Raw genomic sequence first — 23076 nt, 5'->3', positions numbered from 1 at the left:
TATTTATTTTCAATGAATAAAATAAAACGTAATAATATGGCTAAACTCTGACAGATTAACTTTTTCAAAAGTTGCTTTCACACACCTTCACTATTGGGATGTTTGATAAACACATCTTTCTTCTTTCTTTGCAGATACTGGCACCAAACTTTCAAACAATAAGAACCTTCCCATAAGTCCCTTGCCAGGCAAGATTAAGGTATCACAATCCAAACAGATTTTTGAAGAAGATAACTGGTTGAAAGCACAGGAAAAGAGCTGGGTTGCTCTTTTTCAACGGTCACATAATGAGTAATGTGGGAATTGGTTTACAAAGTCTCTCTCCATGAGGGGCTAAGGTTAAGATTAGAACTTCTGAGGCCAGAAGAGCAAAATAACTACAAGAACACACATATTTTCAAGAGCCGCCCTTTGGATGTGAGGGATTGATTTTTCCCACTCTTTTTTCAGCAGCCCACCTGGTGTCTTTAGTAAATGACATAAGAGAATACAGTGTGGCCAAGAAGGCTTAGATTTCCTTAGCCCCAAGTCAGATATTCTCAAGTGACTGTCCACTCAAATTAAAAAGAGAGATTTACAAGAGGAAACTGGATACAACTGAGTGTACTTTTATTTCAGCCCTTTACCTGAATGTTTTGTTTTGTTTCCAGTTCTCCACTGAAGTTGCCTACATTAATATATTTTTAAGAACATTTCCTTAAGTTGAAGTATTCATTCAGTATATTCATTTACTATAATTGAGAAAAGCCAAATGACTTAGGCAAATTCATTTCTGTACTGCCACAGCAGTGTATTGTGAACTAAATGACACCTGGCAGTTCTTTACTCAGATACTAACTCAATTAGAAGGCAGAACAAGGATACCTACCCATTCAGGGAAGGAAAGGTCACTTAGCCTCTGTAGCTGTCTTAGGTCTCTTATCATCACAGTAACAAATTGAAGACTAAAAACCATACGATCATCTCAATAGATGCAGAAAAAGCTTTTGAAAAAATGCAATATCCATTCATGGTAAAAACTCTCCAGAAAGTGGGCATACAGGGAACATACCTCAACATAATAAAGGCCATATATGACAAGCCCATAGCTAACATACTCAATGGTGAAAAGCTGAAAGCCTTTCCCCTAAGAGCAGGAACAAGACAAGGATGCCCACTCTCACCACTTTTATTGAACAGAGTTTTGGAAGTCCTAGCCACAGCAATCAGACAAGAAAAAATAAATAAATAAAAGGACTCCAAAATGGAAAGGAAAAAGTAAAACTGTCACTGTTTGCAGATGGCATGATACATAGAAAATAGGAAAGACACCATCAAAAACCTATTCGAGCTCAAACATGAACTTGGTAAATTTGCAGGATACAATAGATTTCTATATATAAATTTTGTATTTCTATACACTCACAGTGAACTATCAGAAAGAGAAATTAAGGAAACAATCCCATTTACAATCGCATAAAAAAGAATAAAATACATAAGAATAAACCTGCCTAAGGAGGTAAAAGACCTGTACCCAGGAAACTATATGACACTCATAAAAGAAATGAAAGATGACACAAACAGCTGGAAAGGTATACCATGGTCACGGATTGGAAGAATTAATATTGTTAAAATGACCATCATACCCAAGGAAATCTACGGATTCAGTGCAGTCTGTATTAACATATCAAGGGCATTTTCCACAGACCTAGAACAAATAATTTTAAAGTTTGTATGGAAACACAAAAGATTCTGAATAGCTAAAATAGTCTTGAGAAAGAAGAACACAACTGGAGGAATCATGCTCCCTGGCTTCAGACTGTGCTACAAACCTACAGAAATCAAAACAGTATGGTACCGGCACAAAAACATCAATCACTGGAACAGAATAGAGAGCCCAGAAAGAAACCCATGCACTTATGGTCAATCAATCTATGACAAAGGAGGCAAGAATATGCAATGGAGAAAAGTCTGGGCTTCCTTAGGGATGGTTTCATCAATTTGTTTTCCTAAATGGACCATACTTTTCCATGTCTTCGTATACCTTGTGATTTTTTTGGTTGAACATTTGGCTTTCACATATTATAATGTGGTGTCTATGGAAATCAGATTCTCTCACTTTCCCAGGGTTTTCTGGGCTTTTGATTGTTGAAGGCTGTAGTAGTCTGTTTGTTTAGGGACCTTTCCAAACTATTTTAGCAATAACCGTACTCCTTATTGTATGTAGGCATTGAAGTCTTGTTCCTTTAGTTCATGTTTAGCTAATGTTTTGACAGAGATGTCCTTGAATTCCTGCACCTAAGACAAACAAAAACAAATATACACAAGCACATCCACATGCACACTCAAAACCACACACCTCTCCCCATTGTGCAGATTGCTGGATCACTCCTTCAACATTTAGCTGACCTGCACTGAGGTCAGGGCTCAGCCCATGGTAAAAGCTTAGAGACTCCCCTGGCGTTTTCAGAACATGCATCTGATCTTGAGTATGCATGTGGCTTTCTTAATTTCTCTGGACACATGTGTACTTTTTGTATGTTCTAAGTTCCCAAAGAATCTCCCCCAACGTTTGCTCCTGCATCTTATGTGGTCTATTGTATTTCAATGCAGAGTCTTCTGCCCTAGCCATCTGTGCTTTGTTAGTTCACCTTGCACTTTTCTTGAGCAATGACCGCTGCTTTTCCAGACTGTGTTGCAAGTTAGCTAAGACACAGTTAAGCATCTTGTGTCAGTGCTTCAGGTAGCTCCCAGACAGGTTAGAACAGATACACATAATAATCTGAGAGTACGGTCTCTTCTGCTCCCTCCTGAAGCAGGATTGAGGGTCCCATACTAGGAATGATCTGCTGCTACTTTAAGACTATCACTGCATCAAGACTCCACCACTTTAAGACCATCACTACACTAACAGTGGATGGGGCAAGGGCAAGTAAAAATGCCTCAAAACTTTCCTGCCATTTTCCAATTGCCTCTTCCCTGGTTCAGTATGTGTTTGGTTGCTGTAAATCTTTGCCTGATTTCAGGACTAAGAGAAACTCAAGGAACCCCACAACAAGAAACAGTATAATCAAACTCTCAGACGCCAAAAGACAGAGAAAGAATCTTTTCTCCCAAAGGAGAAAGAAAAAACAAATTTGTTACAAAGCAGGGATCCTCAAAAAGATTCATAGCTAATTTCCTACCTGAAACCATGGAGGCAAGAGGCCAGACATATTTAAAGTGCTGAAAGAAAAAAATTGTCCACCAAGAATTCTATATTTGGCCAAACTGGTTTCAAAACTTAGGGAGAAATTAACACATTCCCAGATGAACAAAGGCTGAGGGCATTTGTTTTACAACTTCCTAACACTGCCCTATGACAAATGCTAAATTGAACCTTCAGGTTGAAATGAAGGACACTAGACAGCAACTCGAAGCTGTATAAAGAAATAGAAATCTCCAGTAAAGAGAAATACATGGGTAGATACTAAAGCCAGTATTGTGCTACTGGCTTGTAACTCTACTTTGTATTTCTTACATGATTGAAAAAACAAATGCATAAAATAATCATAAATTCATGTTATTGAGCTCACAAAGTATAAAGGTGTAATTTTTGACAACAATAATGTAAAGAGGAGGAATGGAACTGTAGAGGAACAGAGTTTCTGTGTGCTATTGAAGTTGGTTTCAATTCAAATGATATTGGCTGAACCTTAGAAGGGTAAATGTAATCTTCTTGATAACCACAAAGAAAATATCAATAGACTATACGCAAAAAGAAATGAAAAAGGAATCAAGAGTTCACTACAAGAAAATCGGCTAAGCACAGAAGAAGTCAGTAATGGAGTAAATGAGGGGCAAAAAATGCATAAGACATATAGAAAACAAGCAGGAAACAGACAGAATTAAGTTCTTCCTCATAAGTAATTTTTGAAAAAGTAAGTGGATTAAGCTCTCCAATAAACAGATAAATATTGGCGGAATGGACTTTAAAAACAACCATAATCCAAGTTTATGCTGTCCGCACAAAACTCACTTGATTTCAAGAGACACAAGTTGGTTGAAAGTTAAAGCACAGAATAAAATATCCCATGCAAATAGTAACAAAAAGAAAGAAAGAGAGAGAGAAAAAAAGAAAGGAAGGAAGGAAGCAAGGAAGGAAGCAAGGAAGGAAGATAGATCTGGGATGGCTACGTTAATATCACACAAAATAAACTTTAAATCAAAAACTATCACAAGAGGAAAAGGAGGCCACTATATGTTGATAACAAGTTCAATCTATCAAGAAGATATAACAACTATAAACATATATGTACCAAACAACCCCCAAATATGTGAAGTAGTCATTGACAGAATTGAAGGAAGAAATAGTTCTAAGATAATGGTTGGAGATCAATACCTTGCTTTCAATAATGGATAACACATCTAGACAGAGGATCAGTACAGAGGTAGGGGGACTGAATAACACATTTAACCAACTAAACCTAACAGCCATATATAGATCACTCCACTCAACAACAGCAGAATACACATTTTTCTCAAGTACACATGGAACATTCTCCAGGAAAGACCATATGCTACGCCACAATACAAGTACCAATACATTTTTAAGAAACTGAAATCATACAAAGTATCTTCTTTAGCCACAGTGAAATGAAGGTAGAAATCAATAACAGAACCATTGGTAGCCACTTCCCATCATGCCTGCCACACATGATACAAAGCAATGAAGGGAAAACATACTTGACCATTTAGAAAAGTGGGAAAGAGGACATACCATTGACACAGAGTGTGTGCTGTTTCCCATTGTCAGGGATAGAAATAAATTAGCATCATTTATTCATTAGTGTGTTAATTTCTTGGTCAATCATTGCGCAGCCAGTGTTTCTGCTGGATGGGAAGATTTCCTATACTCAGTGTTGAGTGGAGACAACCTTGAAAGGGATATTTAAAAGGATTATACTGTGATGGGCTTAGCAGTACCCTTCCTCCTATGCCAGTATTTAGGCTGGGGTATTTCCATGGAGTGTGTACAGTCGTAGGCCCCAGGTCACCAGAATTTAGTTGGATTCGTTTTGTTAATACATTCCCTCAGTACTTTGTCTTTTATTTGACTGGTGCATTTACTTCATTCTTTATTATCACTGCAAAACAACTTTGTTTCCTGTTCAGATGCCAAAAAGTGGGTATCAATACCTCCTGAGTTTTACACATCACAGATCTGTTTTACATATCAGAGACAGAGACAGCAACTATTTCCAATGACTTTGAGACATACTTTGAACATGAGATTAACATGTTGAGTGTTGAAATGTGTGTCGAGCTCATTATACTTGCTCTAAAAGGTTTCAAACTGCAAAGATTTAAAAATCTTTCTCTCTGAATAATTTTCCTGTGCTGTCCCTTTGTGTCAGACTGTTAATGTGCAGTCTGGCACCTTCAAATAATGTGGCTTTGTAACCAATTATTTACATGTTGTTTTATCCACAGAGAATCTTTTTTTAAAAAATAAATTTATTTACTATTTATTTTTGGCTGTGTTGGGTCTTTGTTGCTGCACATGGGCTTTCTCTAGTTGGCGCAAGCAGGGGCTACTCTACATTGTGGTGTGTGGGCTCCTCATTGCTGTGGCTTCTCTCGTTGCAGAGCACGGGCTCTAGGCGCTGGGGTTTCAGTAGTTGTGGCACGTGGGCTTCAGTAGTTGTGGCTCATTGGCCCTAGAGCACAGGCTCGGTAGTTGTGGCGCACCGGCTTAGTTGCTCCGCGGCATGTGGGATCTTCCCAGACCAGGGCTCGAACCCATGTCCCCTGCACTGGCAGGCGGATTCCCAACAACTGTGCCACCAGGGAAGTCCCCACACAGAGACCCTTAAGGTCAAAACATACAACTCGATTAACTACACTTCCTCCTGTTCAAATTTCCCTCATCTTTTCTTCATCTTCTGTCTATGTTTCCTTGGCCCTGTTTATATTAAGTGCTTTTGCCATTATATTCGATTGTCTGTATTTTGCTGAGTTACCACAATGCTTTATGAGACATGGTAGGATATAAATGCATTTAAGTAATATATATATATATATATAGATAGATAGATAGATAGATAGATAGATAGGTAGATATAGATATATAGATATATATATGTAGTTTGCTTGAGTGCAGTGTTTTTTGTTTTCTGTACTGAATTCATTAGCATGGGTTGGTATAAAATTTAGCATAGGTCAATATGTAATTTCTAAACTAATAAAGTCTTAAAAGTGAGGAATTAAGTCTTTTGAATTTTATTATTTATTGTAAAGAGCAGAATAGCATACATAAACAGGTGCCTAAGGAAAACGTGTATTCTAATATGGAACTCCTTATGAACACCTATTTTTTTTTCTTTTAATGGTATGACAGTAGGCCATTTAATTATTTCTATTTTTATGGCTTTAACTTTAGAACAATGAAATATTCGTAAATTTTAAAAAGTATTTTTCTGGGGCTTCCCTGGTGGCGCGGTGGTTGAGAGGCCGCCTGCCGATGCAGGGGGCACGTGTTCGTGCCCTGGTCCAGGAGGATCCCACGTGCCGCGGAGCGGCTGGGCCCGTGAGCCATGGCCGCTGAGCCTGCACGTCCGGAGCCTGTGCTCCGCAACGGGAGAGGCCACAGCAGTGGGAGGCCCACGTACCACAAAAAAAAGAAAAAAAAAAAGTATTTTTCTTTATTTGATGCGGGTGGGATACTGGAGAAATGAAAGGTCAAACACCTATTGAGGAATCCATACTTGTCTATGTATTGTGTACTTTTATTTCAATAACTGATTTAAAATTCCTAAAAGGATGCTATAATAAGTTATTATGCCATTTTACACACTGAATTAAGTGAATTTCAGGGAGGTATGAAACTTGCCTAAGGCTATCCAGCTGCCAAGCGGTAGGAGTGAGAATTAAATCCAGGTATACCTATCGCCAAAGTTTCTGCTCATCTCTTTACATCATCCACTTTTAATAGCCAATGCTTTCCTGCTTACAAATATGACTGAGGTTTCCAGACAGTCAACATTCCTTTGTAATCAGATAGAAAAATTACTGTTGATTCTCTAAAGACATATTCCTTTTCCATTAAGTGACTTTAGTTGTTCAAATAATACTTCCAGACAGTAGTAATCACACAGTTGGGGACTAAGAACAGAACTCAGGGATGTGTCTAGCAGTCAGTAAAGACCAACTGGGCTCACTGATGATATTTACGGTCATTTCCTCTAGACTAACATAAGCTTATTAATAAGACCCTAATAATTCACAGTACTGCCCTTGCCTGATTGTTTGTTCTTCTCCCTCTATCACTCTCTCTTTCCCCATATTATTATTATTTTTGGCAATTTTTGGTGAATTAAATTCAGGGATTAGTATTCAGGAGTACTAGTCACAAAAGCAGAGAATCTTAGCTCACAACAAAGGAAGAGAATAGAGAAAAAGTATAAATTATATGAATACACACACATACACACATGTGCCAACTATATGTTGCACTTCTCCAAAATCTATTCGGTATCTGCACATTTATTGTATATTAGTAGTAAGACCAGAAATGAGCGTAACGCTCTGTTTACAAGGCACAGAAAACAGACCCAAATATGGAAATTACTAGCAATGAGAATGGGGAAGAAAGACTACAACAAGGAATGTAGATGATATTTTTGTTTCCTAGCTATGATGCCAAATATTGAACTTTCAACTTGAGACAAGGAGGCCATAAAAAGTTGTATTAGTTTCCTAGAGCTGCCATGACAAAGTACCAGAGACTGAGGAGGTTAAACAACAGAAATTTACTCACTCACAGGTCTAGAGGCTAGAAATCTGACATAAGGTGTCAGCAGGATTGATTTCTTCTCAAGTATCTCTTCTTGGTTTGTAGATGCCATGTTTTCCTTTTGTCTTCACATGGTCTTCCTCTGTGCATGTCTGTGTCCTAATATTTTCTTTTTATAAGCACGCCAGTCATATTGGATTAGAGCCCACCCATTTGACCTCAATTACCTATTTAGGGCCTTATCTCCAAATACAGTCATATTACGAGGTATTGGGGGTTAAGACTTCTACATATTAACGTGAGCAGGACACAATTCAGCTGATAATAGAAGATAAGAGTAATTTAAGCAAGTAACTATTGTTTACAGTGAGTTGCTTAAGGATATGAATTTACTCAAGAAAAACAAGAAGAAATTACATAACACTGTACGTTATACAAAGATATTAAATTAATCACCATAACATCCTGTGAGATGGGCATTAAATTAGACTAAGCAAGATGAAGCAACTTATCCAGAATTGTATAGTTGGTACTTTCCAGAATTTAAACCAGGTATTTTCCCAGTTCCATTCTACGTTATATATTCATTTCATTATTTGAAATGAATTTTGAGTCTTCATTTTGCTTAGTTTCTGAAGTTATATGGGGATAGAATGGAGTTGGATATTTTCAGTGACATTCACACATGGGGAAGGAAATTGAGTGCAGAAGCTTCAGCAATGTTTCCATGGAGAACACTAACAACAGAACCAGAAACACTGTTATCCTTTTGGTTCAGTGATCTTTCCAGAAGCACTACAAGAATCAATTTTAAGAAGCCCAATGTTTTCCAAACTTTCACCAATGGGCTCTGTAGGGTCCTCTAACAGTATCTAAGAGACTAACTAGTTTCACATTCCAAGTCACTTAAGGAGTTCTGATTGTTCTCTGTGAGGAAATCAAGTGACAATCATAGCAGGTAACTTAGGATAGTTTCTTCAGGGCCCAGGCAAAACCTAATACACAGTAATAGTCATTGTTAACTGCATCTTTGACAAGGATTAATCAGGTATCAAAGAGGTCTATAAATTGGGAGAAATTATGATCAAAGAGAAACACAGACCACAGATATTTAATTAATGCTCAATTATTTATGAGTTTAACTTTGGTTAACCTAATTTTCCTTCTTCTAGACAATTTCCAATTCATCTCCACAAAGAGACCAGAATAATCACCTTCCAATACAAGATTTATTGTGTTCCTTTAATTTAAAGCATACAGTGACTTCTACATTCACTCCACCAAGTTTTGCCAGGACAGAAAAGGAGATGTGATATTTTGTCTTCAATTGGATATGCCACCATACTTGACTTAGCTCATCCTACTGGAAGCACTTTGAGATTCTACAGTCTTGTCTTACATCCTCTACGGAATCAAACCAAGGGAATCACACACAGTTACAGCTGGAAAAACATTTGTTCTGGGTTAACACTTTTAGCCTTTACCACCAAGACTTTATCACCAAGATCTATCTTTACAGTCTCTAAACGGGAGACCTTCTTGCCTTCCCTATTCATATTGACTAGGAAGGTAAAGGGAAGAACTGAGAAGTACCCAAAGTCAGCTAGCAGCCAGCACAGATAAATCATCAGTGGAGATATTGTTTCTTTCAAAAGATATAAACATAAGAGCAAGTCCTAGTGTTTGAAACAACTGTGCATAATAAAATTCCATGAAAACCTAGAAATCCAGATGCAGATCAGTAACATATTGGTTAAATAAGCTGTTATGTTCATGCAATGGACGAGTGTACATACATTAAGAAGAACGAGATACTCTTTTCTATGAGATTCTCTTTTCACTGAATTCATCAGTGCTGCAAAAACAATGTTACATAATACTTTTTCTTTAACATTACATCAGGCATCCTCATCTGGTCCTGCATTTATTGCCAGTGTTACTAAAGTCTATCACTTACCTCTTTCTCTTTTAGATATATAATTTCTTCTTATTTTGGAAGCATTCATCAATCCCTATTTTACCCTTTCTTTTAAATTACAAATGAATATTGAATTTTATAAAATATCTTTTGGAGGATATTTCAAGTGATTGTATACTTTTGCTCTCCTTTGACCTTGTTATATGGTAAATTATATTTTGTTATTTTATATTATGTTATTTATTATATATTGTATTATGTTTACTAATTATATTTATTATATTATAATTACATTATTTTTAAGGTAGCGTTTCATTTTAGATAGACAAAACAACGGAATAGGAAGCGTCTTAAAATTAGATGCGAGAGCATAAGGGAATTGAGATTAAAATAAAATTCATGTTTTGGATCAGTAGCAAAAATTATTCAACAAAAGTGGGAAAATATGGCTATCATTACTAAATTCTAGATAGAGCAACTAGTTAAGAGTTAAAAAATAATGAAAATGTAAAAGTATCAGAAACCCGGGAGACTTGAAATAAATTATTCATGAGGAATACCTTTCTAAGATACAAAAAAAAAGGATACATTTAATTATATAAGAATTAAAAGTTTCCTCATGGCAAAATGCACTACAAAGGTCAGAAAACAAGCAAAAGAAATTGGGAAATATATTTAGAAATGGATATGCTTCTTTACAACTTTTGAGAGAAGCACATGTTTCTTTTTCCTTTAACCTGTTATGTGGGTATTAATCTATAATGTAAGTGCATGGTTCCTTTCCTTTAACCTGTAATGTGAGATTTAATCTATATGGTAAGTGCATGGTTCCTTTCCTTTCATCTGTAATGTGAGTGTCAACATGGGGCACTGCTTCCAAGCACAGACTTTGGATGTTCCTGTACTGGTCCCGTCACTGACCATCCACAAAAACTTACAAATGTTGCTTTACTTTCCTGGGGGTTAGAGTCTTAGCTAAGAAATGGAAGCAAAATAGAACTTTCCCCCAGGGATGATAGAAGGTTTAAAGGAGTAAATATGTAAGTGACTTAGCACAGTGCCTAGTACAAGAGAGATCAATATAAGCACTTACCAATTTTTTAAAGAGACACATGAAAGAAATAAAATGTGGTGATTTCAATCTATTGATATATATTCTTGACATTAAACTACCTTTTCATTCATTGGATGACCTAACTTGCTCATGCTTTTTCTTACTCTAGTGAACTTGGGTAGCTAATAGCATAGTTTAAAATTTTTCCTTTTATATTTACAAGTAAATTTGACCTGTAATTTTCTTTTTCCTTACAGTCCTCATCTATTTTCAGTATTAGGATTATATAGACTTCGTACGATGAATAAAGGAGCATTCTTCCTTTGCTACTCTCTAGAAGTTTTTCTTTGTTAATACTGACGTTATCTGTTTAATAGAAGTTGGATAGAATTCACCTCCCAAATGATCTGGCCGGGTCTGGTATTTTCTTGGTGAACGATTGTAAACTATTGACTTAATTCCTTTACTGGTGCAAGAACTCCAGCTACAAATTTCCTCTTGTGTCAGTTTTGGTAAACTTTAGGAGCTAGGAAATTGTCCACTTTACAGAAATGTTCAAATTTACTGGCATTTCATATATTCTCTGTTTGTACTCTATGCTATAACATTGTCCTGATTCTTTCTGTATAGTATTTACTTACGTTTTTGTTTTGCTTAATCAAATTGTGTTTTTCTAAATCTTTTCAAAGAATATTCTTTTGACTTACTAAATCACCTCAATTTTATACTTTTTTCTGTTTTATTAAGTTCTGCTCATATCTTTATTGTCTATTTTTTCTATGTTCTCAGGGTTTATTGTTTTACTCTTCTGATGTCAATTAAAACACTTGGTTATTAATTTTAATAAATCTTTTTACTTATAAATAGTTGAACTTTTTGAAGATTCCAGCTTAGTTGTACTTATCTAAGGGTCAGCTCCTCCTCATAGTTGCTGGCCTAAGGTTTAGTTCACCCTATAGCAATGTATATATTGACATTTTTTCCCCTCGACTTTCTGTGTTTTGCTACTTCTCACTTTTCTTTGCAGAGAAGCCCTCTGAAATACCCTTAACTTATTTTACAGCCAATAAGTCTTTAAAATACTGTGTATTTTTTAAGATAAATCAGCTTATGTAATTAGGCAGGAAATCTGATCTGCCATATTTTAAAAAACAGCATAATTTCACTCTTCTCCACGATTAATCTGCTGTATTACACGACCTTCGAGTTTTTAGCTTTATCAATGACATGTACTTTAAAAATGTTTGAAAGATCCTACCCAGTCTTTTAAAACATCCTTGCTCCTTGTTTCAGTTCTAGTTTTATGTATATTTTCTGCCTGGCACCTGATTATTCCAACATCTGATGGATGGCCTTGGGAATCTAATTCTGCTATTGATTGTTTTTGCTGATTCTCTCCACTTGTAGCTGATTTCTTCATGATTGTGTAAATTTAGATCATGAGCTCACCTTTAGCTAAACTTTATCTGTGGGAACGCTGTAGGCCTGTGTTGAAGGTCTACCTCTCCAGAAAGGGTTTAGTTTGGTGTTTGGAATACCACCGATTGGGGAGCATTTTAAGTTCATTTCTTAGCTTCTCTTTGCAAGACCGCAAATAAATTTGCAACCCAAACACTGTGAACACAGATCTGCGGTTCAGAATTCTCAAGATTTCCTACCTGTTTCCTACCCAGAGCAGAGGCCAAGAGAATTTGCTCTTAGTCTCCCTTTGCCAGCAGATATGTTTTTCTCCTGGCACACCCTTTCATTAAAGGTGAAGCCAGGGATAGATAGCTTTAGTTCTAACTTCCCATCTAGTAGGGATGGAGTCTTACCTCCTGCCTCCCATGTGGTCATGGCCATTTAAAAACAAGTCTCTATACCAGGTGTGTCATTCAACTACGGCCTGTATTCCAAATCCAGACAGCTGCCTATTTTTTATGGCCTATGAGCTATGAATAATTTTCACATTTTAACTGGTAGCATTTTAATGGTTACCTAAGTACCTAAATAATATCCTCAATTTTGCCTCTTTGGTCTACAAAGCCTAAAATATTTGCCATTTGGCTCCATAAAAACAGGATTTCCAGCTTCTGTTCTAAGCTATCAAGATCTTCAATCCACTCTTAATAGAGCTATAACTCTCACACATGGACCACCCTTCCTTCATGGGTCCTGGAAATTTCGACTGCACACTTCCAAAATCAACCACTCACTTAAAAATAAGTTGTGTACATTTAACCTAGCATACCTAACCCTTTGCTTTTAGGAGAGTTTTTCAAGTAATCTTGCCCACCGTATTCTTCAGAACTTCATTAATAATGGCAAAAAATTGGGCTTACCTGGTGGTGCAGTGGTTGAGAGTCCACCTGCCGATGCAGGGGACACGGGTTTGTGCCCCGGTCCGGGAAGATCCCACATGCTGCGGAGCGGCTGGGCCCGTGAGCCATGGCCGCTGAGCCTGCGCTCCGCAATGGAAGAGGCCACAACAGTGAGAGGCCCGCATACCATAAAAGAAAAAAAGGCAAAAAATTAAAACATTCAACAAAAATGGGAATTGTTCATAACAATTGTAGAAGCACATATAGTAGAAAACTATAAACTGTTACTGAAACAGTGAGACACACATTTTTATTCTTAGAGAACTATGTTTATTTAGGTCCCTTTTGTTTAAATAAGTATATTTCTGTGTATGTATGTATACAGTCATGTATTTATATACACATACATTATTTGTATGATATATTTATATAAACATATGAAATACATACCTATACACATATCTTTGATTTAAATTTGTATACATATACAGGAATATCATTATATATTTTATATACATTGAACTGAAAAGTGGTAGTATACATATATATCGTGTATAAATGTGTGTCTATGTGCATGTGTAGAAAAGCAGGTTGAGAGATATGGAAGCATGAGTTAGACAGGGTTCAAGATTTTAAAAGTAGTCGTGTGTAGGTAGTGAGGTTAAGGCCCATTGGATTGAAAATATTGCATATTTTTACATCAATTGTTATGATGACCAGATTCCTATGTAAATAAAATTATAAATAGCTATACATACTCGTATCTGTAATGTATAACTAAAAGATATATAGTTTTATATATGTATTATATTTATATTATATAATACAATTATCTTATACTAATACATTATACATTGTGTTCTATAGAATATATTAACTATAGTGTATTATATCAGATAATAATAATTATATATTTATATATTATGATATAGCTGTTTTATAATCAATATTACAGGATATATCATATTAATATTACGAACATATTAACCATATAAATACATTTCATTACTCATGTATGTTGTATATAATATATGCTAGGCAAAAATATATATTAATATAATACATAATTGTTATACATTAATATAAATAATAGTATATTACATTTATACGTCAATATAATATTTAATATTGGTATATTTATATTATTTTTAATATATACATAGCTAATGCTCTTTAAAGCCATCTGCTACAAGTAGGATAAGACCAGGAGTATGGCCAAAGCAAATTGTAAAAATATTAGATTACTTATATTCATTTATATGTCATTTTCCTGGAATCTGCCTCTGGCTATTAGAGAGGACACACAGCAAAATCAACAAAAAGTGCCCAGGACATAGGATCCTTTCTTCATTGGAACGGAACCTCAAAGAAAACACAGTGCTATTCAGTCCCCCTTCAAAGAGCCAAGAGCAAACCTTGAAGCACCCAGTAAAAGCCAATTCAAACAAAAAAGCTTTTCCACTTAAACTGGAAAAAGTTAAGTTCCCAAGAGACCCCCTACATCAACCACTGAAGCTCATTTGGCAGTAAAAACAATAATGTTCACCGAACAACAAGAAACGCAAAACAATAGTTGTTTTACCAAAAACACAAAAAAGCAGCTAATTAGTGTCTTTCCTGTTTGAAAGAAGGGGGTGGGAAGTGGGCAGGAGACCTGATAGGAAAGATAAAAAGAAAAGGAAAAGGAAAATAAGAGTTTCCAGTTTGACACTCAAGCTGTCTTCTGCATCCATTTCGTCAAGGCCACCAAGTCAATGTGGAGGCTTTTTCCTCCTTCCTTTTCTTTTCATGAGACTGATCACAACCAGCACTGCAGATTCCATCGAATTAAGGAATGCTGTTGCCTACATTTGTGAATGAGCTGTGAGTAAAGTACTGAAGTAGAGGACACCTAAAGTAAAACGTCTTCATGAATGTCCACGTGGCTGAGCAGCAAGTTAACCTTTCATAGATGTGCTAAAGAAGAAGAGTTGGGTTTTATTTTATTTACTTTTCCCTGAACTGTGCTGAATGACTATCATCGACAAGTTCAGGCTACTTTTTGCTGAGGATCAATGCACTGGGAGAGCTGAGAGAACACTGAACAGTAGAGCTGTCTTTTTCTTGACCAGTTCACCTTAGTTTCCCATACTCTAAGTCTTTCCCTAATGCTTTCTCCTTTTTATTGTAGTAAAATGAACATAACACAAAATCCACCATTTTGATCATTTTACAATTCACTGTACCATTCAGTGGAATTTACTACTGTCACAATGTTGTGCAACTATCACCACTGTCCAACTACAAAACATTTTCATCACCCCAAGAGGAAACATACACCCATTTTGAGGAGTCATTCCCTATTTCCCTCTCTTCCAAACCCCTGGAAACCAGTAATGTATAATAGTTTCCGTGTGTATGGATTTGCCACTGCTGGACATTTCATATAAATGGAACCATACAATATAGAGCCTTTCGTGCCTGACTTCTTTCACTTAGTTGCATCCATGATGTAGCATGTATCAGTAATCCATTCACTTTTATGGCTGAATTCCCTGATCCTGTTTTCTTCATACTGTTTGAATACAAAACTTAAAATAAGTTGAGAGTGAAGCTCTGTTTTAAGGGCACATCTACGAGGCCAATTCTTTTAAAAAAGGTGAAAATGGAGATATTGTTGTGAAGTGATAATCGTTGAGAAGCCTCAGCCAATTTGATAATGAAAAGTTTGGGAAATGTTGCAAAAAATTATCTGCTTTATATTAAAAGCCTTTTAAGCAAGGATTCAGGAGATTGTCTTTTTCTTGCAGGTAACTTAAATGAGTCAGAAGGAAATAACTGCGCTTTAAAACAGATTTTGAAAGGATTCTATTTATTCTTAACAGACGAATGGGAGTACAGGTAGTTCACATCCAATATGGACTCCCTGTGCAAACACCGTTTATCGTTTTAGCCACCACTATCGAATTATATTTCTTGAGAGTAAGGCAGCTCAATTCCTGCATATTACTTTTTTTCCTGCATATTACTTTTTAAAATTCATCTATCAAATCCATTAATATAGTATAAACAAGAGATGTTCATGTTTCAGTGCAGTTCAAATATCAGGTATAAAGAACCACCAGTAAGAAAAAGAATCCTATATCTCTTGCCAGAATGTGTTCAGCTCTAGGGTGCTTTGCTAGCTGAAACACATTTTCATTGTCAAGAGGATAGAGGTTGTTTAAGAGGGATGAGAGCCAAAAAATGTTAACTACGTGTATGTGTTAAGAACAGTGCTAGGTTATCTCATATTCTACATCAGTCAAGGCTCTCCATTTTACATATGTGAAAAGCGAAGTTAAAAGTGTTTTAGTAGGGCTTCCCTGGTGGCGCAGGGGTTAAGAATCTGCCTGCCAGTGCAGGGGACGCGGGTTTGAGCCCTGGTCCGGGAAGCTCCCACATGCCACGGAGCAACTAAGAGCATGCGCCACAACTACTGAGCCTGCACTCTAGAGCCCGTGAACCACAACTACTGAAGACCACACACCTAGACCCCGCACTCAGCAACAAAGAGAAGCCACCACAATGAGAAGCCCACGCACCGTAACAAAGAGTAGCCCCCGCTCACTACAACTAGAGAAAGGCTGCGCATAGCAAGGAAGAGCCAATGCAGCCAAAAATAAATAAATAAATCTACTTTAAAAAAAAAAAGGGTTTTAGTAACTTACTAAAAGGCACATAATTAGTAAAGCTGAGCAAGAATTCAATCCCAAATCTGTCACACTGAAGTTTAAGCTAATACTTGAGATTAATAAAAACAGCACTAAATTAAAAGTTCAGAGATATTTTTAATTTCATACTCTTTCACTAACGCTCTTTGGAGATAAATCATTCCTTTTATATGGGCCTTAGTTTTCACAACTATAACAGTTGGAAGCTTGACTAGATGATCTGTATGTAGTCTTCCAATTCTAAAATGTTCCACTCATTTGGATTCCTACAATAATTGCCCTTGCAATATATGCATGCTGCCACCAAGCAGCCGTACAGACTATTAGTTCCTTTTATATCCCTAGCGGGGAGTGCATTTTGACATCAGACTTACCGGTCAATAGTACAACCTGTTACTATAACTATAAAATAACAAAATAATCTGGTATTATTTCCTGTAAAGCAGAAGCTTTACATTGTCTGTGCATCATATCAGAATCACCTGTAGGTTTGTTTGGTTGTGTTTTAACATCTTTATTGGAGTATAATTGCTTTACAATGGTGTGTTAGTTTCTGCTTTATAACACCTGTAGCTTTTTAAACATAGAGGAAATCCATAACCCATTGAATGAGAATCTTCAGAGACAGGACATGGGCATCTGGATTTTTGGGCTCCCATCATCCATGTATTTTATTTTATTTTATTTTTTGCCTATGTACAATATTTGCCACATCCTCTTGAACCTTTAAATGTTTCTTTTTGTTTTAAAATTTTAGAATATTCCATAATCTTCACCTACTTTTCATAAGGTGTTATCTGTTATCTTTATTCGATCTTGTGCTTCTCCTGGTTGTCTTCTTTTTTTCCTTTTTTTTGAGGGGGGGGCCCTGCCTCATGGCTTGCAGGATCTTAGTTCCCTGACCGGGAATTGGACCCCAGGGCCCCAGCAGTGAAAGCGCCAAGTTCTAACCACTGGACCACCAGGGAAGTCCCAAGACTTCTGTTTTAAATGACTTTTTGCCCACTCTAATTCATTCCTGGGATCAGTTTCATGTTTGAACATTAAACCAACCTTGCATTACTAGAATAAAGCTACTTTGATTGTGATATATGATTGTTTTACATACCATAGATACGGTTTGTGCTTCCGTTTACACATTTTGCATGCATGTTCAAAAGAGAAACTGGCCTGTGATTCTATTCTTGTAATATTCTTTTTAGTTTTGATCTGAAGCTTATGTTGGCCTTATAAATATTTTGAGCAATATATACTTTTCTGTCTCCTGGAAGATTTTTATGTAAGATTACCAATATTTCTTCCCTAAATATTTGGAAGAATTTACTTGGAAAGCCATTTATCCCTGGAAATCATTTTCTGTAAAGGTACTTAATTATACAAACAACTTTTGCAGTAGATATAGGTTTTTGAGATATTTTTTCTTTCTTGGGTTAGTCTTGTTAGCTTGCATTTTTAAAGAATTTGTCATTTTCAATGAATTTTCAAATTTATAAATATAAAATTATCATAAGTTTAACAGCTTTATTGGGATGGAATTTACATACCATAATTTCAACACTTTAATGTATACAATTCAGTGGTTCTCAGTGTAACCACTAAAAGACTTGGGTAAGCATCACAACAATCCAATTGTAGATTTCTGTCCCCCCACAAAAAACCCATTACACATTAACAAGCTTTTTTCAATCTCCTCAGCCCTCTCAGCCCTAGGCAACCACTCATCTACTTCCTGTCTCTACAGATTTGCTATTCTGGGCATTTCATATAAATGGGACCGTACAATATGTGATCTTTTGTGAGTGGCTGCTTTTACTTTACATAATGCTTTCATGGTTCATCCATGTTGTAACATGGATCAGTAGATCATTCCTTTCTATAGCTGAATGCTATTCTATTGTATGGATATTCCACATTTTGGTTATTCATTTATCCGGTTGTCATTTGAATTATTTCCACCTTTTGTTTTTAGAAATATGCTTCTATGAACATTCACGTACAAGCTTTTGTGCAGACATAAGTTTTTATTTCTCTTAGGTATATATTTAGTAGTGGAACTGCTGGGTCATAGGGTAACTCTATGTTTAACACTTGCAGGAACTCTCAAGCTGTTTTGTAAAATGGCCGCACCATTTTACATTCCCACCAGCAATGTATATGGGTTTCAATCTCTTCTCTTACAGCCTAGCATGTCATCTATGCTGGAAAACGTTTCACATGTAGTTGAGCAGGATGAGTATTTTACTGTTTGGTTGAGTGTTCTGTAAACATTTATTAGGTCTTGTTAATTCATAGTCTTGTCCAAGTCTTCTATATCGTTGTTGATCTTCTGCCTAACTGTTCTATCCATTATTGACTGTGGAGTACTGAAGCCTCTACCTAATGTTGTGTAATTACCTATTTCTTCCTTCAGTTCTTCATGGATTTTGGTATTTTCTTCTTCATGTATTTTGGTTTTACCTTATTCAGGGCAAATATGTTAAAAATTTTTGTATCTTCCCTCTCTTTATCATAAAATGTCCCTTTTCATATCTAGTAACTTTTTTGTTTGTTTTAAAGTCTATTATTTCTGGTATTAGTATAGCCACTTCAGCAATGCTTACGGTCGCTATTTGCATGATGTATAGCTTTTCATCCTTTTACTTTGTACACATTAGACTTTTGAATCCAAGGAGTGTCTCCTATAGAAAACATTTTTTAATACCCAGTTCGACAATATCTGCCTTTTGATTGTATTGTTTAATTCATTTACATTTAGTTTTTATTATTGATATGGTAGGATTTATTTATGTCTATCATTTTACCTTTGGTTTTCTACATGTCTCATGATTTTGTTTTTTTGTTATTGTTGTTGTTCCTCCAGTTTCCTTTTATAGTAAGTAGATATTTTCTACTGTAACATGCAATTCCTTTAATGATTTTTAACCACATTGTTTGAGTAATGGCTGCACTAGTGCTTATGTAATACATCTCAGAATCTCTTCAAATTTTTACTAGGTTCATTCCAGATAGAAACAGAAACTGTACTTTTATAGAGCTGTATGCCTTCCCCTCTTTTTTGTTTTTATTACATTTATATATGTTACATACTTAACAACATATTATTATAATTATTACTTCTCACAAGCTTATTTTTTCAAGGAGCTTAGAGAAGAAAGTTGAGCAAATAAATATTTTTGAGTTTGTCGGGTTAATCTATTTACCATTTCTGGTTCTCTTCCTTTCTTCCTGCGGAATCAGCTTATGATCTACTGTCATTTTTATCCTAACACAGCTTTGTTCTCACTGCCTTCGTTGTGCCATATCATCAAATATATGATATTTCTTTATGTTATATAGAGAACAATCCAAATATAGTCATATTGTTTAGGCACTTACTTTTTAAATTAGTTAAGAGAAAAAAGGAGAAGAAATTTGAAATTACAGTATCTTTTATAATTCCCTACACAACTGCTCTAGTCAGCATTCTTTGTTTTGTTTTTATGGCTTGAGTTACTGTCTGCTATCATTTGAAGAACTTCCACTAGTATTACTTCTGAAGCCCGTCTGCTAACAATGAACTCACTCAGTTTCTGTTTCTGTTTCTGAGTTATGGTGAAGTATTGATGATAAGTTGTGGAGTGGTAGGAAAAACTAAAATGTGATGTGCTGTATGATGTATGCTTCACTGAAGTGTCTTGGTCAAATTGTAATGATTTATGATAGAAATCACATAAAGCAAGCATCACAATTCTCCAGGAATGTTCTGTAGAATGCTAATGTTAATGATGAATATGTGATCCCAAATCTTTCACTTGTATTGACCTTATCTCATTAATTCTTCTCCCAACAATGCCATAACTAGAGTTGAGTTCTAAAGTGTACCTTCCTCTTTTCCAATAGAAATGGTCCCACAATTTCAGAAAGTTCTCAAAGGTGAAAAAGTGCACACGGCGTTTATCACGTTTGCAAATACCAATGAAAATGCTAAGTTAACACTGTCCAAAATGCAATATTCTTCTGTGAGGGCACCCAACTTTAAACAAATACACATATTCTAAATACAGCTTAGATCTGTGACATGTTTTGGCCAATGAAGTGTGAGCAGACATGATGGCCTTCAATGAGCAGCAGAGGCCTTAAATGGGCTTGTGCACTTGGGCTCACCTCTTATGTTTCAGTGAACTTTGTGAGAAGACAGGGCCTGGGAGCTGCGGCCTCACAGTTGGGCTCCAGAGGAAGATGTGTGTTACAGACCTCAAACTGACCCAAAACACGGAGCAAAACCAGCCATCTAGAGGTCTAAAAGAGAGCCACTGCAGCTAGCCAATAGGTCCAAGAAAAATAAATTCTTGTTTATGGAACTGAGTTTTGGGTCGATTTGTTCCAAAGCATTATCACAGCAAGAGCTGACTAACACAACATCCTCCAAATCATTGTTATGTAAATGGCTGCCACCATGCCTACAAGTAAGGCAATTGTGTACTCAAATTGTGAGAATTCTTGAACTCTTGGTGCCTCTCCAACACAATGTACATGGCTAAATTTCCACAAATAATTTCACTAATATATCACAAAGATCTCCCTCAGCTTTAATTAAATTTAATGCAAAGTTCATTCTTTTCATTTTCTGCTTCTACATAGTTAAAATGCTTTTTATCAATGTAAAATGGCTCTTACCTTTTGGCTTCTGTTGTGAGAGTCTTTTGAACTCTGAAACACTGCAGAATATCACCTATATATGGAATCTAAAACATACAACATTCGACCGAATATAACAAAAAAGAAGGAGAGTCGCCGATATAGAGAACATACTAATGGTTACCAGTGCGGAGGGGGAGGAGGGGGCAATACAGGGGTGGGGAAGTGAGAGATGTAAACTACTGGGTGTACGACAGGCTCAAGGATGTATTGTACAACACAGGGAATATAGCCAATATTTTGTAATAACTGTAAATGTAGAGTAACCTTTAAAAAGTATATAAAACTTTTTTTAAAAAGAAATCATACTTAAAATTCGAAACAATTTAAATGTCCATCCACAGGAAAATGCACATATAAATTATTGTATTTCCCTATATGGGAATCCTACGTAGCGAGGAAAGTACATGAACTAGACAGAACTTTACGTGTCAGCATGGATGAACCTAGCAAAGATAACACTAAATAAAGCAAGTAACAAGAGAAAACAAAATAGAATATGATATGCAGCTTAAAAATACTTAAAAATGTAGCCTACATAGAAAGACATCCATGCCAGTGATGGAGACCAAGTTCAGAAGAGTGGTTACCCAGGGTCAGCTGGGGAGTGGCTGTGTTTGGGAAAGTGGTCACACCAGAGACTCTTCAACAGGAATGGTAATGTTTCACTTCACACGCTGGCTGGAGGACGGAGGAGTGTCTGCGATGTTATAATGTGAGCACGCTGCATATAAAAGCCATTGCTGACCACATCTAGGGGATCTGATGTGCGGGAGCTGGTAGTGGGTGGAGGCATCCAGAAGGTGGTGGTAGAAGAGGAACGTTGTACACGTAATGCCTAAGGCCTGACCAGAGGACGACCACTGCTCTAGAAACTGGACACAAATCCAACTTCTACGGCCAACCTTAGAAGACAAACTGAGGCATATTTAAAATTTTAACACTTTATGTGCGCAAAAATAGATTCAATTCACGCACCACAAAGCGGAAGAGGTGAGGAGCACTCCAGTCACAGGAGCTGCAGAGATGTTTATTTTAAAAGGGCAGAAGCAAAGCAAGGAAACGAGTCATTTGCTATGGCTTTAACGCCTAGTTGGTGGTTTGTGACTGGGTGTCCTCAGCGGTGTTCGTCACCCTGAGGCGCCGACAGGCTTAGATTTTGGTTGGTTTAAGTAGGCGGCCGCATCGCTAGAGACACCGCAGGCTAACGGCCTCCTTGCAGGGTTAATTTACTAACACCAATTGTCTGAGTCCTTCCTCTTACTCAGTCACTTCACTTCCTACGCCTCAGTTTCTCTTCTGTAAAGTGGATATTCAGTAGTAAATTCTCTGTGGAGGTGTCAGGACAAAACAAAGTGATTATTAGGAACCACGATCATGTCCTGAATGCACGGAACACGTCACCGTTTGCCAACCACCGTGTCAAGTCAGCAGAAACGACAGAAATTAAGAGCTCTCCGCAGAAATTCACACACCTGTGCACCAGGTAAGGGACCACAGGCAGACGTTCACTCAGCCTTTCCTGTGTCCCTCACGGAGTTCACGCTCTCTCCTGGTTGGGGCGAGCACAGACACTTTGCGGGAGTTTAACTACTTTTAAAATGCGCTGATACAACCATGTCTCACTTTTGTTTGGATCAGTCAGCAAACGTACCCCAAACCCTCCACACCGCCTACCTTTC

This window comes from Grampus griseus, assembly GCF_964374135.1.
Source record: "Grampus griseus genome assembly, chromosome: 3".
Classification (NCBI taxonomy): Eukaryota; Metazoa; Chordata; class Mammalia; order Artiodactyla; family Delphinidae; genus Grampus; species Grampus griseus.
Note: the sequence above shows the minus strand (reverse complement) of the source record.